Genomic DNA, 4,481 nt, shown 5'->3' on the forward strand with positions numbered 1-4,481 from the left:
GCAGCTTGTCTCTTGTCCGTTCTTCCTCCTCCACAGTGCTCTTGGAGCACCTACACTGTGCTAGGAACTTGGTCTGGGGGCTCATGGTTCTCTGCAACTTCATTATTTAACCAAATCAGGCCAGAACCCCAGCCCTGGGAGCCGGGGACAGCTTCTGCCGCTGGGGAGACCGTGGCGCTGCTGTGGGCGGGCGACCTAGCGGCGGGGGCGCTGAACTTGGGGACAGAGGGGTTGAGGATAGTTCCGGAATCCTACAGCTTTCCTGGATAGAGGGGATAAGGGCCACACCCTCCCTCCCCTGGACATGGGCTGCGGGGGCTTCAGCACACCTCCCTCATGTCACCCAGTTTGATCGGGGAGTGACCAGTAGAGCGGTGCCCAGAACATATTGGGGTCCGTCCAGTGTCTACTTCCTCTACCCGACGGCAGGCCCCTGGGCAGGGGCTATCCTAGAGCCACTCCGCACCTCAGTGCCCAGCAGAGACCCCCCCCCGCCCCCACAGCCGTCTGGCCTGTACGTCCCCTGCAAGGGGGAGCGCCGGCGCCCTTGCTGCAGTCCCCCCGCCCGCGCCCGCCAAGTGCTCCCCGAACTGCTGTGAATCACAAGGCAGCGCCCCCGCCCCTGGGCTGCAGCCTGGCACCGCCTGTGGACCCATCGTGGGCGCCCCGCTCCCTTCGCACAACCTCCCAGGTGTTTACCGAGACAGTCAGGCTTGGGAGAGTCCCGGATGGCTTCTAGGAAGTAGCTCAGGGTCGGGGCCGGAAGCCCTCCTCGGCAGCCACGGGGCCTCATCTTACTGGCTTGGGCGCCATTTAGCGGCCGCGCCTGCGCAGGCCCCGCCCTCCGGCCGGGAGCAGAGGCTGCTGGGAAGATAGCGGGGTAGGGTGCCCCTGGGCTGACCTCTTGTCGCGTGGCCGCCTAGAGAGCACCCACGTCGGCATAAATAACCCAGAAAGCAGCCCGAAAACTGGCAGAACAGACTCTCCGCAGCCCGGCACAGACAAGCAGCCACAGCGAAGCAGGTAGGACCCGGCCGAGAGGCGGCCCGCGAGGCGGGCGGGAGGGAGGCCCCGGACCCGCACATCAGGGGAGCCCAGGGGCAGGATAGACCCCCCAGAGCATTCGGCTGGGAAATCCAGAGGGGCCGAATTTCCTGAGTTCTTACAACCAGCGGAACTTAACACCTGGGCTTTTAAAAATTAGCAGCTTGGCTCGCGGAGAGAGGAAGCCGAGGCCTTACCCTAAAAGGACAGCAGAGCAAACAGCCCGTGAGATGCTGGGTAGAACCAACAGTTTGAAAAATGCCTGGGGTATATGGGAGAGTTGTTGATTCATCTCAACTTGTGTCCCGGAGGGACAGAGGTCGGTGGGGACTCCTCCAGGGACAAGCGCTTGCAGGCGCTTCCCTCCCCGCCCCCCAGCCTAGATCCCCAGCAACCTGCCTGCGGGAACCAGCGTGGATACTCTCCACCTAACAACCCCCCCTGCTTCTGTGGAGTCACCTCTCCGGCCTGGCCTGCCTCAGTCCCGGTGCTTCAGGGCCCCTCCCACAGGGAACCATCAGCCCGCAAACCTTGCTAACCTTGATCCTCCACCTAACTTGCTTGCACCACCTAACCCACCCCCACCCACCACCCGCTGTGCTTCTATGAACCCTCCCGCCTGGCCTGCGTCTGTCCTGGTGTTGCAGCCCCCTTCTGCAGGGAACCACCACCAGCTCGCAAAACCTTGCTAACCCTCTCCGCCCCCCGTGTGCTTTGCAGATCCATCCCCTCCGATCGCTCTTGGCAAGATCCCGTCAAAGCAGTGCCACAAGCCTGGCAGTGTGTGCGTGGCCCAGACAAGTCAGCACCACTCCAAAGTGAGTCCTGCCCCAGGGAGAGGGGAAGATAAGCACACACCCGTCTGACTGTGACCCCAGCAGTGGGCTGAGGGCAGGCCCCTGCTCTGACTGCAGGCCCCAGCCACGAACAGAAGCTTCTCCGGGGACGGCACAGGGACAGGGCCTGCAGTTTGGTGCTACTGCATCTCCGGCAAACGCCTGGTCTGACTCAACTCCAGCCCAAGGCAGCCCCGGAGCAGCCCACTAACACCACGGGCACCAGACTCTGCCCACAACAGGCAGGGAGCCATCGCAGACAACAGGACTGAAGGCAAACACATCCCAGCCACAAAGGGAGGACACCCCTGGGGCAACACACATAGGAGACACCCCCGGAAGCACCAGGTTCTGGGGAACAGACATTGTACTGCAGGACCTCTTCATAAAGCCACTACTTTCAAGTGCAGGAGACGGAGCTGACTTTCCTAACACAGAGAAACAGACAACGCAAGAGACAGAATGAGGAGACACAGGAATATATCCCAAATCAAAGAACAGGACAAAATCAGAGTAGGAGACCTAAGCGAAACGGAGATAAGTAATATGTCTGATAGTGAGTTTAAAGTAACACTCATAAAGATGCTCGCTAGAATTGAGGAAGGACTGCAGGACCTCCATGAGACCCTCCACCGAGAGCTAGCAGACGTAAAAAAGAACCAATTAGAGCTATTGGACTCACTAAATGGAAATAAAAATAGAGCATCTGGAATAAATAGCAAGCAAGAGGAAGTAGAAGAAAGGATCAGCCACCTGGGGGACAGAGTCATGGAAAGCAATCAAGCTGAGCAGATGAGAGGGGGGAAAAATAAGCAAAATGAAAATAGACCCAGGGAACTCAGCAACACTGTCAGGCATAACAGTTGCATGATAGGGATCCCAGAAGGAGAAGAGCAAGGAAAGGGTGCAGAAGATTTGTCTGAAGAAATAATAGCTGAAAACTTCCTGAATCTGGGGAAGGAACGAGAAATCCAGATCCAGGAGGCACAGAGAGCCCCCAGCACAACCAACCCAAAGAGGTCTGCGCCAAGACACAAAGTAAATAAGATGGCCAAAAGTAGTGATAAAGAGAGAATTTTAAAAGCAGCAAGAGAAAGGAAAGCAGGTACATACAAGGGAAACCCCATACGGCTATCAGTGGGTTTTTCAGCAGAAACTCTGCAGGCCAGAAGGAAACAGCATGATAAATTCCAACTGCTAAAAGGAAAAAATCTACAGCCAAGAATATTCTATCCAGCAAGGCTTTCATTTAGAATAGAGGGAGAGATCAAGTTTCCCAGAAAAACAAAAATTAAGAGCAAAACCAGCCATGTCCCTGTCACACACGATGCCATCGGCCTGTGGGTCCCAAATTCACGGTCCACCCGCCCTCCTGCCCAAGTCAGCGTGCACGGCCTGCCACCTGCTAAATGCCAAGTCAACATGCCTTCACCTCAGATTGCCAAGGGCTCAAATTGACACTGTTCCCCTCAAATTTCAGCCCCTGTGCCCAAGTTTGTGCACAAAAGTGGGAATAATTATAACAGCAGAATGAAGCAACCCAAACATCTATTTCTGTGGAATATAAAATGGATAAAAGGAGTGTGCTAGGCTGAGAACATCTCCAAAAAGCACATGGACAATACATACAGCATGATTCTCGTTAGTAAAAAACAAAAAAAAAAAAACCTGGGAAGAATAAAACAAGATGAAACCGGAGAGGGAGAAAAACCGTAAGAGACTTTTTAAGCATAGGAAAGAAACAGGCTTGCTGGAGGGGAGGTGGGGGGGGGATGGGGTGACTAGGTGGTGGGCATGAAGGAGGAGGGCACGTGATGGAATGAGCACTGGGTGTTGTATGCAACTGATGAATCACTGAACTCTACCTCTAAAACTAATAATACACTATATTGTTAATTAATTGAACTTAAAAAAAAAAGGAAACCCAAAACTGGCCTTTACTTAATGTAGAAGTTTGAAAATGGATGGGGGTGGGGCTGGTCAGGACACTCACTCCAGGAGGGAGGGTTGGGGGAAGGGTGAGGGAGGCCTTTCCTTTTACACACCCTTTCTGTGTATTTTTTTAGGTTTCTAAGACACAAGGGAAATTAAGCAAACAAAACCTGTTGCCAGCATCTGAGTCCCTGCCAGTGCCCCAGATGCTTCAAGGAGGGGCAGCCCTGACCTGACTGAACCCCTTCCTGGGCTACTAGGTCCCAAGTGGCTTGCCCCTTCTCCCCTCAGGATGCCCTTAGCCCCCCATCGCTTCTTCCCTCATACCTGGCAGCCCAAACAGCGTTGCCTGTGATGCTAGCCCCTTCCCACGACATCACACCCAGCCAAGGCAGGGGGGGCTTTTAGAAGCCTCTGCAGTCTTGCTGCTCCTGTTGAAGACCCTCCATGGCCCTAAGTATCAGATACTTGGGGGGCTGTCCAGCGTCCACACCGCCTTCCTATTTGGGAGCGATCCCCACTGCGTGAGTCCCACGGGTGGCAGGGTCTGTCTTCCCACTTTTGAAACTGAAGGGGTCCACTATCTTTTCTCTCTCTCTGGCCAGCTGGGCTGCAGAGCCCAGACCCCGGCTGGGCCGTGAGAGCTCCCCCAGGAGCAAGTAGAGCAGA

General features: G+C 55.3%; 1 long non-coding RNA gene across 1 annotated transcript; it reads left to right on the forward strand.

Annotated features, from left to right (window-relative positions):
* The first annotated feature begins 864 nt into the window (after positions 1-864).
* Positions 865-3,810, forward strand: LOC135364747 (uncharacterized). The gene is made up of 2 exons (XR_010412384.1): positions 865-1,023; positions 1,765-3,810. It is a non-coding gene; the product is annotated as an uncharacterized LOC135364747 (long non-coding RNA).
* Positions 3,811-4,481: the final 671 nt, after the last annotated feature.

The sequence above is a fragment of the Mirounga angustirostris genome, unplaced genomic scaffold (genome assembly GCF_029215605.1).
Source record: "Mirounga angustirostris isolate CCGP_5_RB_7025 unplaced genomic scaffold, mMirAng1.0.hap1 SCAF_6, whole genome shotgun sequence".
Lineage (NCBI taxonomy): Eukaryota > Metazoa > Chordata > Mammalia > Carnivora > Phocidae > Mirounga > Mirounga angustirostris.